Here is a 13739-nt window from a genome sequence, read left to right as displayed (position 1 = left end):
TTTGGAAAATGGACGATGTTTTAAACCTCTCCTTGGCAGAGAGTGTTGACAGTTTAGGTGCCAGGGGGAGCTGCTTGTGATCTGACTGTTTTTTAAAGTGATATGATAACTGCTGTGTGCATTAGCAACAATGGAAGTGTTACTAAGTTCTGAGAATCTTGTGAAAAATACTTTTAATGTAGAATGAGAGAAATGTCCTCTTTCTTTCTAGAACTTTTCATAGGGTATGACGGTGAACATCACTGGGCAGATCGTAAATCCTTCTCTTCTGCTCTCTCTGTGTCCAAGATTTATCAGATGGCCGGTGCGTGACGTGTTTGCATTGGCTTCAGGTGCTTTTGGCTTCAGAATACCTCCTCTGGCTATTCTGGGTGCAAGACAAACAGTGTGATTACATAGACGAGCGGATACCCACACGAACATGGTTGCCATGACAATGAGGCCAAGCAGGCTTGAGCTCTAGTGGCTACATAAAACAATGTTTACTGCAGTGCCAGTAACAGCATAGCAGTACAGTCTAAATGAATGCAGGTGAGATGAAATCTGTGATAAATGCAGACAGCAGACATCCAAATTATTTGACCATTATACGTAAGGTCAGTTCATAAAAAAAGTATCAAATGTTGTTAGTAACAATATAAAAGATTTTTTAAAATATGATACTTTGTAAGTGATTCTGTTTTAGAACTCATTTGTAATCCAGTCTGTCGAGTACCAGTGACAGATTACATGTGACACATGTTGGCAAAAATAAAATTCAGTATCACCCATTCATTGCTCTTCTATTACTTTAAAAATGATAAGAATTCTGCATTTTGGGGGGAATGCTGCAGAGGAAATCGCTCATTTCTTCTTCTTTTTTGACACTTCCTGCTTCACCCTTGGTATAAAGCTCAGCTATCCTCTCTTTCAGCCACCTAAAATTCTCCCAAGAGGCCTTTTGCTGCCATTTTTTACCCATTTTTGAAAAGTGAGAAGGCAAACTGGTGTGTCTCTCTGGAGGCAGAGTCAGGGGATAAACAGTGAGCCGAGTGCACAGCGTGCAGCTAAAAGGAAGCTTCCACTCCCAGAGTCCTGCTGTTTTCTTCCTTCCTCTTATGCATACACAACACCCAAGCACAATTTATCCTGGGACTGATATGGGTCTCTAGATAGCTGACAGCATTTCCTTCTTTTAAGGTTCTTTTATATTTTATTCTCATGTTTCTGTGTATTTGTTCACATCTCAGAATGTTCAAAGTAAATGGAAGGGAACTGAATCAAACCCTGCTGGGTGCATGCTGGGTGCTGACCCAGGTCCAAAACCTAACTTAGGCTAAACAAAATCTAGAGGATTAAAAGACAAAGGCCAGAGAGACTGACTGCAGTTCAGCTGAATCAATAAAGTTAAGCTTTATTTTGTTATGCAATATGCCTTCTAGAAAAAATGTTTGTCTTTTTTTCCTTGTAAAGTCAAAATGTTCAAAAATTAACGGATTATGTTCATTGATGTGGGCGATATATATTATGAAGTATGTAAATTATACGAGTGTGTCTAATAATTAAAGCTATTTTAAAGGTTTGGTTCGTGCTATCATTGCATTTTATTTAGAGCCTTTTGTAGATCACAGTCATATAACGCTGTTTTCCCTGAACACTCATTTGGGATCAATTTGAGAAAACTTTTCACTTCAGATTCCACCAATGAGAGCAAACTAACTGGAAATTCAACACCAGAATCTCCCTGATTAGCTGCTATTTCAGCTTAATGTAAACTACTGAGTGCTTTCAATAATGGATTCCTGATCAATATTTAGCCCGATCAATGAGTGCAGCGAAGATCCATTAGCACTCAAAGCATTCATGGACTCCATTCTCAAGAATGTCATCGACCACAATACTGGTATCCATGAAACCACCAATACTTAATATATGCATAGCTCTGTAGATGCACTGATATGTAACACACAAGAGAATCTTAGACATTTCCGCTTCACCTAAATACCAACAGAAGATACCTGCATTTGAAGAGCGAAGTTCATTACTACATTAGACTGTGATGTCACAGGCCTACGTGCAAACATCAGCCCATACCAGAATTCAGTTTGTGTTTGTGGCAAACCCATTTATTTCTATACATCCATTCATTCATTTTTCTAACTGCTTATCTGAATCATGATCATGAGTAATGACGGCCAGCAATAACTCACAGCTGTGGGAGAGTAAACTTTGTAGATCCCATCAAAACCCCTCTAACTATATTTTTCCCCATGGACCATGTTTACCAAGAAAGTCTTTCCGAGCTAGATCATGGATAAGGGAAGGCTGGGAAACAATATAAGCTAGCATCGACAATAAGATGGTATGCACAGACACAGCAGTGCTAACAATGTCCGTGCAGACATGCAACAACAACTGCTGGTGAACAGCATAAAATCAAGAACTTTTAGTATATGAAGAAATAAATTAAAAGTATTGGTTGAAAGAATGCTGGCCTCTTGATGGCACCAGATAAAAAGGAAGGTTTTACAAAAGGTGTGAAAAACGATCCTGAAAAAAAAAAAAAAGGGGGGGGGGGGGGGGGGGGAATCACAGCTGCTAAAGGGTCAAGGCACAAAAGCCATAAAGCTTGATTTTAGGGGGTGTCAAAATGATTATGTGTATGTATGTCCTTTATTTAGAAATCAAGTATTCTTCTAGTTTAGATCCACCAGAGAGGACAGGGATGTAGTCTAACAGCAACCTCTGAGCTCCTGTTTGCTGAACATGTTTAGCTGAGTGGATTAAAATGATGGTAGTTGTGTGTTCTCAACTGATGTAAATGTAAATGTTACGCTAACAGACTGAGGTGATGTTAGCAAGGTGTGACGATGCACACTGGGTTGCTGAGCACTGACACACCCAGCTGCCAAACCGCAGAAGTAGATAGTTAAAAGTGGAGCTTGTCTAGACCAACAAACAGTCCTTTTAAAACCTTTAAGAACTTTAAAGCGTATTAAAATATTTTAAGCTTCTTTTGTCTACGTTTTTTCAGTGTGTAATTTCCCTACCAAGTTTGTCCACTTTTTTTGCACAATATCGATTATACAAATATCTTATTAGTTTCAACTATCACTTAAGTGCTCAATGGGTGCAATCCACGTAATGTAATGTACTAATAATGTAATATTTACATGGTGATGACATTCTAATATCTTTGCAGATGTGTTTACTTTTTTCAATACTGTATACTTAAAAATAAAATAATTAAATTAAGATATACTCATATCAGCCTTCCGTGCTCACACAGTAATTCTCACACCAACTCTCGCACGTCTGTGGTGCTTAAAGTTAATATCTACAAGGATAGCGCATTTAATCTGTTGGGCTGTGTGGTAAAATTCCATCATGAAAAAGAAAAATGCACAAACGGGACAAAAACATCCACAGAACCACCTATTAAAACCTCTAATTCTGACAAACATGTACATAATTAGAAGTGAATGTACGGCATGCCTGAGAGTTTGCACGTTAAAATTTCCCTGGTAAGTAATAAAATCATTGCTCTCTCGTGAGGAGAAACCAAAGCTGTGTTGATGACGTGGAGCTCTTACGGGCTGCTGCCAGTGTCAGTGTCAGCCATTGATTTTCCCTGTACAGGAGACAGTGGTTTCGTTTGGAAATGCACATGTCTGCTAATTGAAGCAGGCAGTGTTTGCGGCTGGTGTTTATGTCTGTGTCAGCACGGACTTTAATTTTACAACCTACAACCACAAGAAGCCCCACAGATCCACAGATGCTTAGAAGGCTGCAGAGAGGCAACTTTTAGCTTGCAGTCAATCGACTGATCGTGTTAACCTGTATTCAGAGCACTGACACGGTCTCTGTTTTTTTTCCATTCGAGCATGTTTTGTTCCACAGTGGGTGACTAGTGTGTATAGACTGCACATAGATGATGTGAGATTCGGAAATAAGGAGGACTTCCTGCTTACATTGTCGTGCTTAAAAAAGAATCTTCTTAGTATATTGTGTTTGTTATCCTGCTGGACACGATGAAGTTGTTACCACCAGGGATGGGTACCGGTATCCGGTGCCGTTCTGACATAAACGGTAGTAACCAGACCAAAAAGCAGCGCACATTTCGGTGCTTTATTTCCTGAGCTGTGATACACTTTAGATTCTAGCCAATCATTTTACGTTTCCGAGGACAGTAGGCGGGTCCAGGTACGTACGTTCATTTAGAGCAGAGATACAGATTAAAATGCCCAAGGCGATGCAGTCAAAAGTCTGGCTATACTTCACAGCAAAATATGCAAACTCAGCAGCCTGCAACAAGTGCTTTAAGATGATACTGTGATACTGTCAAAGGAGGTAACACCTCAAATCCGATGAAACACTTGGCGACACATAGCGTTTTTTTTAAAAGCCGAGAAATGCGCCGTATTTGATAGCTTGCTGCGAGACCTCTACGGTGTGGTGCCTGTTATCGGACCCGGAGCCCTGCCAGTGTAGCAGAAATGATGACGGATGATGATGATGGCAGCAGCAGCCGTTCTTCTCTGCGTGAGTAGCTTAATGTTGTTGGTGTGTAATTTACGTTGAGTAGGCTAACCACGTTAATGTAAGGTGAAGTAGCAAACATCATCATAGCTACATGCGGCTGTCTTCTTGTTTCATGGCAGATACTCCCTTCACCCTGGCCAAAAAAGCTAAAATGACCAAAGAAAAAGTGGAAAACAGTTAAACATGAGAGGTTTTTGGACAAAGTTTGTGTTTTTTCCATTGTTTAAGCACTGCTTCCAGCCAAGAATGATACCATATATGCCCCATAGCTGCCGAAAAGGCTAACATTGTTATCTTTTTACAAAAAAACAGCTGAACATGAGAGGTTTTTGGACCAATTTTTTGTTCTCCATTCTTTAAGTACCGGTTTGAGCACCGTTTAAGCACCGGCACCGTTTCAAAAGTACCGGTTTGGCACCGGTATCGGATAAAACCTAAACGATACCCATCCCTAGTTACCACAGTCATTTTAGAATAAAGCTAGAGCCACAAGGCTGTTAGCTTAAACACTGAAACAGAGGGACATAACAGAATCTTCCCTCAACAAGGAAATAACTCAACAGTACATAACTCCTCCTGAAATTAAGACTACTGCTACTTCAGGTTTTACTTTTTTAAGTTCCATATTTTTATTCCTGGACTCTGCTAGAGTATCTTCGCATGGCTCACAGTTCAACAGAAATCTTATTTATTTTATGCCAGGTCTTGTTTCAGCTCACCGTCCTTCCCCTTGCCTTTGAGCTTTCTTCTGATTGGCTGCCCCTCTTAAAACACGAACATGAGACATCTCACTGATATCACATAGACATGAGTAGGAGGCTGTTGGAAGTTGATTGTTTAAGCCTGAGCATTTGGATTTGCTTACATGGACTACTTGTACATACATTGATGTCATCACCTGGACATTAGACATGTTTAATGTGTGCATCTACCTTTCCTGTGGGAAAAGCATAAAACATGCTCTACAAACTTTGTAAAAGCTGTTTTCCTGTTTCATTTGTTAAAATTGTTTTATTTTTCAGCTCATGTCGTCTCTAAACTAACTTTCTTTCTCATCAGAAATATATGACGGTAGTAACGGGTAACGAGAATCCATGATCCACATTCCCCCAAATCTTTTAATGCTATATGGAAAAATGTTTGCAATCAGAACACATGAATAACAGATTGACAACTGCACACTGTTAGTATATGTCTCTCGTTCCAGTAATAATACTATTTAAAAAAATAATATCAGTAAATAAATGAATGAAGTTATGATGCTTTCTGACGTGCCTGATTGTTTTATTATTTCTGTCAGCAGACAGTGATTTTCGGTTTCTATCCAGTGAAAACTGTTCAGTCCTGTTATGTCAGGAGTATAATCTGAATTAAAGATAATAGTTATAATGACCCACAGATCCCAGCCACACAGCATCATCAGTGTCCTCAAGCACCACTCGATTTCATGACAGCAACCATTCAAAATACTTTCAATCTTCCAAAACCAGGAAGAAAAAGCCCACAAAGTTTCCCTTTTTTCCCACTCAGCCACAGTGTGGTGGGAGGAAACCACAGATCAGGACTGCTTCATCTTTTCAAACCCAAAAAGTAAAATATATTTATAAGTGAGAGCAAATAAAATACTGATTTCTAAGTAATTTATCTACTCTTACAACAGAAAGAAATCTGCCCATTTTATTGTTATTATTCTGTTTTGACTCCTACACTCACTTCAGGTTAACACATTATACCTTTCATTTAAAAAAAAAAAAAAAAAGTAATTTGCTTGTTATTCCCCATTCTGTATGTGTGATCTTTTAGTTTTATATCCACTCATGTCTTCCTGTTAACTACTACTTGGACCCTGTGACAGTTTGTTAGGACGTTTCCAGATGCTGGAATGTGCAAGGACGTCCCACGAGCTGTTTGCTACTGTTGAGTGTTTTTCCTGCAGAAATCTCTGGGCTCTATGAGACACCAAGGGAAGAAAACAAAGAGGCAGAATTAGGCTGTGGTGTTCCCACAAAGTGACGTAAACCAGAATGGGTCAAGGTCACCAGAGGCCAACTATTCAGGAACTATGGTTCATGCTTCTGATGGCTACACAAAGATTTTGCAGTGGAGTAACTCGTTACATGGGATGAGGCCATCTGTTTTGTGTTAATGTCCCTGTGTGTGTGTGTGTGTGTGTGTGTGTGTGTGTGTGTGTGTGTGTGTGTGTGTGTGTGTGTGTGTGTGTGTTAGTGGGTGGGTGGGTGGGTGGGTGCATACTCTGCAGGTTGCTCTTGCTGTTGTTGTTGTTTTGTCATTCCATCAAAAGATGCAAGAACAGTGACAAAGGATGTAAATATGATATTACTTTGTGGTCATCTGATTGTAGGAAACACGGACAGGCAGAGAGCTGTATTATTGGACATTTCTTTCATTAGACAGGCTTAAAATGTGTTTTACATAATAAATATTCCCTTCATGAATGTGCATACAGGCTAACATGATTTGAAGTTATGGATAAATAAATAAGCAGTGGACTGTTCTGGGGGGGTGGGGGGGGTGGGGGTCCAGTTTATACTCTGTAATGAAAAAATGTCAAACAAAAATAAATAAAAGAAAATGAATGGTTCATATTTCACATTTTGCTTTAATTTTCAGAGATGTTAACTGATAATTACCATCCATTTGTTATCCGATATGATCATCTTAAATACGTCTTATTGTGTTCAGGTCTTTTGACGCAGAGTTTTGAGTAGACTTTAAGTATATCTGTTAAACTTTAAGCCTTTATTTTCAAAGTAAGTGAAGTAAGGTCGAGTAAAGGTTTCCAGGACAATATGAGCTAAGGACATTTGCCGAAAAGGAAAAATTGCATATTTTTTTAGGAACACAAAAAGTACATTTTTAAACAGCATGTTTTTTGGTTTACATAGTTTAGTCCCCCCCTGTCCACGTAGCTCCATCAAACCCTAAGCCTAAGCCTTTTTAATGGAAAAACTAAATTAACACTATCAACATATTGGAAATAAAACTGCCTATCCCTAGCCTGGTAGAGGAGTTTAAATGTGCAAAAGTGAGGCTTGAGATGTCACTCACGGACTCCCGGGACCCATAGTGAGAGTCACTGCTCCACCCTAGCAACGGCGAGGAAGTGGACCCCAGCCACATCTGTGCTACAGGCCAAATCTGCTCTTCGGCATCGTGATGTGATGGGTCACGTCCAACGGGGCAGAGGAAGATTTGGTCTTGGAGTAGTAACGCCTCTGTGGCAACAGGCATCTATAACCGAACGTGGAGGAGGTGGGAAGACAGGAGGAAGCAGCCAGACATGCTAGAGCCGTAGCGCTGGCCAAGCAGGGTCTCTGGATGAATTGGGAGAGTGTTGAAAAGAGGAAACTCATCGAGTGAAATCTGGGGAATGGAGTCTAATAGACTAAGTTTCATCATCCGAGCGATATGTGATGTGCTACCTTCCCCAATAAATCTGCAGATGTGGTTTGAAAGGACCCAGCCTGCCCCATGTGTATAGTCCCAGCCACACTCAAGCATGTCTTGGTTGGTAGTAGGACTAGCCTTAGTCAGGGCAGATACACATGGAGACACAACCAGGTCCCCAGGTGTCTAGCCGAGAAAGTTGAGCGCAAAAGAAAATCCATTAACGCTTAACCTTTCACGAACCAAGAGGAGCGTCAGTTTTCATCAACATTTGTCCGGGAAGGAGACAAACCTGGGCACACTGAAGGTTGCCAGGGATTGGCAGATGCAAGTGGACTTGAATTAGAGGCTAATTTTTCCCACAGAGATCGTAACAACTACTCTGCAACCAGACCTTGTCCTTTGGTCTAACTCCCAAAAACTTGTGTATGTCATTGAGCTGACGGTACCGTGGGAGGAAGCAATTGAGGAAGCATTAGAGCGTAAGAAGCTGCGGTATGCCAACTTGGCAGCTGAGGCAGAGGACAGAGGCTGGAAGGTGTGCCCAGTGGGAGTGGGGTGCAGGGGCTTAGAGAGATTTGGATCAGAGGAAAGGCGCAACAGCAGGCTATCAGAGAATTGGCTAACACTGCTGAGAGGACCAGTCACTGGCTATGGCTAAAAAGGGCTGACATCACTTGGGCAGCTAAGACAGTCAGCTAACCGCGATACACATGCCCAGGATTGATCGACCCATGGTGGGCCTGCCTCAACAGGGGGCGTCAAAAGGGTAAAATATAACATTAGAAGTTTAGCTGGTTGACTGATGCAGCTGTCTCAGGGCCTCCTGGAGACTGTGCAGTTAACCTCATGGTAGTGAAACTAAAAGGAGGAATGAAAGAATAGGAAAGAAAATCTCCCTTGTTGATCAAGTTCATGGTTAGGGATGGATTAGGTGACTCTGAATCATCCATTAGTTAAGCTGTGGGTGTCTACATGTGAGACAATGAGAAACTATCCCTATTCTAATGTGTTTTGTCCACAAACTTTCTTCCCCTTAACCAGTCATGGCAGGTGCCTCAAATATTTTATAGTCTTTACCTCACATACTTTAAGCACCTTGAACCAACTGCTGTTAAATGGTGGAATATAATTAGAAGTGAAATTAACTACTTCACTTTTCCTGTGAGACCTAATAACCAAAGTATAATGTAGGAGTTGCATGACTACACTATTAAAAACAAGTCATAAACACAGTGATATTTCTTCTATATCATGAATGTGTGGGCCTATGAGGAGCAGTGATCTTAGGAGACCTTCCAATAATCCATGATAGTAAACAACACACACACACACACATAAAAATATAGAGACAAATTAACTGTGCTTATACTGTGGATCCATATGTGGATCCACTTGACTACATATCGTCACGCATATACCAGTGATCCTAGGGTATTACTCTCAGTGCCCATTTAATTTGGGATTCAAATGAAATGTAAAAACACTCAAATTTGTCTCAAACTGCTGCCCATCTTCATGGAGAAATAAGCTGTCAGCTCCTTGGCCTACAACCTACTCTGTTTGCTCACGGGGTGGCTGTAGCTCAGGAGGTAGAGCAGGTCACCTACTGATCGGAAGGTTGGAGGTTCGATCCCAGGCTCCTCCAGTCTGCATGCCAAGTATCCTTGGGCAAGATACTAACCCCAAGTTGCTCTCCGATGCGTCCATCGGAGTATGAATGTGTGTGAATGTAGTTAGATAAAGCACTAAGTACAGATAAAGTGCTTGTGAGAATGGGTGTGACTGGGTGAATGTGGCATGTTGTATAGAGCGCTTTGAGTACTCCGGGAGAGTAGAAAAGCGCTATATAAGAATCAGTCCATTTACCATTTACCATTTACAGATCAAAGGGATATTTCTGGAGAGGGGAGTCAGAAAATAGGGAACAAGTGCACGGAAGCCTGGGGTGTTGCCTTGCTACATGCCTGCATGGACCCCAAACCAATTAGGCTTTAATTGAGTGTCAGAGTGAAAAAAGGGGGCCATTCAGCTGAGCCTCTCTCACCCTGTTAGCTAGAGACAAGCATGCTTTGTGACACACATTCTGACTGATGTGGAGGCATTTCGTTTATTCGACCCACTTATAGCAGACAAAGCTGGGTGAAAAGGCTGCCCCAGGTCACTTTCAAAATCTCATGTGCATCTCACGTTTTCGCCTACAAACAAGTGGACAGAAAGGTTTTGCAAAAGATTGGGGAAAATTTGGTTGAATGTCTGTGCGTGCCCTGTGAATATGTAGGGTAACGGTTGTTTTCCACTTCTTCAAAGAAGCAGAATAATGGATCACAATGACAATGAGGATGAGCGGCTGGATGATATCCATCACTTTGACATTTTGGAAGGTTATGATCACGAAAGTCCTGGAATCTAGATGTGCGGTCTGAAACCAGCAGAGCTTTAATTACTAGGAATATGGGCTATTTAACTGAATTTAAATTACTCTCGGGAGGGGTTGTTTTGGGAGGGGGGCATGGGGAGCATGTTTGTGAGAAGGGGGAAAGGCTAGACAGCCATGTGGCCTCAGTGGACTTGCAATGTGGCTGAACTTTGGCCATTTATCGTTTGGTCAGTGTATAGCAGTCTCAAGTGGGATTACATGCATATTTGACCATGTTATTTTCTGGGACTTTTAAAATGTTCATCCCCACCCACAGAAGATATTACAACAGTTTTTTAGTAAACGTAGTACTGCTTTTCAGTAATGTGGTGTAAAATGAGGGAAAATGCAAGAAGTTTCTCTTTGAACTAGAATGTGCAAAAGAAATATTTATGTACACAATTCATTGGCGATTGGCACCTCTGGAAACTCTAAAGCGAAGATAAAATTCTTGAGGAATAAAGCATGGTCTCTAGTTCATCTGCAGTGTTGGGGAGTAACGGAATACATGTACCGCCGTTACGTATTTAAAATACAAAATATGAGTAACTGTATTCCGTTACAGTTACCGTTTAAAAAGGTGGTATTTAGAATACAGATACTTTGTTGAAATAAATGGATTACACGGCGGTACTTCCCTGTTTCATATTGTGGCGGGTCAGGACTGTTTGGGTTTTTTTTGACACCTACTTCTGTTGTTCCAGGCGGCAGCGTTACGGTTGCCATGGTTACAGGGTGACGCTCTCTCTCTGCGTGTTTCCTGGGTGAGAGAGGTCTTTTTGTTGTTGTTGTGCTAAACTAATAGGCAGAATGCTACCGGTATAGCTCTAAAGAATGTAGCATCATAGGCAGTGTAGTCCGTGCTGCAGGGAGAACGGACTGCCATACCCGTTATGTGTCTGTGAGCGAGGGAGGGAGAAAAGGGAAAAGTAGCCTACGAGCTGTGAGCAAAAACGGGAGCTGGAAGCATGTAAATATAATAATAACCACTGCAGCCAAGAAGAGTGCCTGACGAGCCCAGTTGTAAGTAAGCTAATAAGACTCGACTGTACACCGTGTTCGTGTTTTCCTCCAAAAACAATAAGTTCCGTTGGAGCAGCCTTTCAATGCCTCTCTCTGTCTCTCGCTAGCAAAGTTGACCCAGACAACAAAGTAAAGCTAGTTTTCGGCTACGAGCCCGACACAGAACCCACCGTATTAGCCAGAGGTCCCTTTACTATGGTTCGGAGCCGCGGACCTTCAATAACAGTAATAAATCACAGCAATAGTACATTCATGTAGTTGTAAACAGCATGATAATATATTAAGTAATCCAAAGTATTCAGAATACGTTACTCTCATTGAGTAACGTAACGGAATACGTTACAGAATACATTTTGGGGCATGTATTCTGTATTCTGTAATGGAATACATTTTAAAAGTAACCTTCCCAACACTGTTCATCTGTTACACCTGCCCTATTGTATCAAGGCTCTTGAAGTTGTATACAGTACCTAAGATAGATCACTGGTAAAATTCTTGCTCAGAAATATCGCAGGTGTTTGACGAGATAGCAAAGGGCAGCAAACAGCTTGGAGGGCAGCACGGCTTCTGTCCACATGCTTTCTTCCTTACTCTGCTTTCCCTTGTTTGCTCTGCTCTGTTCACCTGTTGTTACACATATTGTTACCACATTTGTTTGATGTTTCCTTGTCGATCCTCACGAATGTTGATAACGCTGACTTTATACCATTGAGCTCTCTCTGGAGATTACAGCAAGGGAAAGAAAGACATTCCTAAAACTCCAAATCTTTTCAGCATGCAGTGCAGCGGTTTCTGGCAACCAAACCAGCTTTTCTTTTTGGTCTCCTGTTTGTTGAAATAGAGATAATATCCAATGCAAAGCACACACACACAGCTCTAAACCAGCAGATTTGCCTCATTTCAGTTGTTATCTTCTTATTTTTTTGGTGAACTTGTCACATTTTGACCTTTAACCCAGATGTTAAGACCTTCAAAGCCAACTTGGGCAAACGTCAGTGGATAAAGCCTGTCACGATCAGTGCACAAATGAATGCCAGGCAATCAATGAGGGATTTACAATGAGGAGCTGCTAAATCGTTCTCCCGATTCACATTAACGGGGTTGATGACAACAGCTGGAGCATGAAGAGTGATGTCAGAACATGCAGACGTATTTGCAGTTTAGAGCAATCTGTCAGTTCACTGACGGTCAGGGCGACAAGGCCATGGTGTGCAAAACCTTTTCACAAATCGAATAAAGTCATTATGTTATATCAACGTAACACATCACAAGTAATAGTATCAGTACTTGGTCTAAACAAAGGTAAACATTTCATGGATTGCCAGCTTAGGTTTTATTTTCTTAATTTTTCTCTTTTTTTTCTCATTTTGGGCACACTCACCGGCCATCTGGTATTATACAAAATGACTAATTGTAACCGCTCTTTCTGGGAAAATCCAGAGGATTTTTGTGAACGCTTGTAATTAAACAAAAGTGGGTGTTTCCTAACCACAGTTAATCACCGTGCATTGCATCTGCATTTTAGAACCTAGCTCCTCCTGGGCTAAACATACTGCTGACACCATTGGAATTTCTCTTAAACCTCTAATGTAAAAGTTTCAGCTCATTATTATGCGTTGTTGCTGGTTTTCACTGTTATGTAACTGTACTGTTTATAAGGTTTGGGAAACCTGCTGCCAGTTGAGACTAAAGAAAGCTCAAAGTGTGATGAAAATTTTTTATCACTAAAAAAGTTCCATCCAGATGAACTGAATCAACTTTATTGGGTGCTAAATGGTATCTTCTCCAACTTGAAGAATTATTTTGGGTGGATTGGTGACTTTTAGTTTGCAACCAAAAACCTTAAACTGGACAAATTCTGGTCAGAAGTTTTATTTATGTTGCGCAAAATCACAACACAACAAAACAATCGACTTAAGGAGCTTGATATTGTAAGGTAAAAACCCTACAATAAGAGAGAGAAGACTCCAAACTCAGACAACCCCCTGTGAGCAAGTGCTTTGGCGAGAAAAAACTCCAGAGGAGGAAGACAGGACAAAAGACATGCAGTGGAAGAGAGCCAGAGATTAATAATAACTAATAATTAAATGTAGACTTGTGTTTAAGCACATATTGAGTAAAAAGGAAGGACTCCTGATCAGGTTTAACCATAAAGAAAGTTTTAAACCAAAGCCTAAAAGTAGAGAGGGTGTCAGTCCCCATGATCCAAACAGGGAGCTGGTTTCACAGGGGATACTCTGCAAATGCAAAGCTGTTTGAAGGTGAAGTCTGGTCTGCCAATGCTGACATCTCGATGGCAGGATGTAATGTACAAGAAAAGCTTTTCTCTACAACCGATTCTCCATTAGACTCCTACATGTTTATGTTT

The sequence above is a fragment of the Neolamprologus brichardi genome, chromosome 17 (genome assembly GCF_056152115.1).
Source record: "Neolamprologus brichardi isolate AB-2024 chromosome 17, ASM5615211v1, whole genome shotgun sequence".
In the NCBI taxonomy this organism is placed as follows: Eukaryota; Metazoa; Chordata; class Actinopteri; order Cichliformes; family Cichlidae; genus Neolamprologus; species Neolamprologus brichardi.
The sequence above is the reverse complement of the archived record's forward strand: the minus strand, read 5'-3'. Positions refer to the sequence as shown.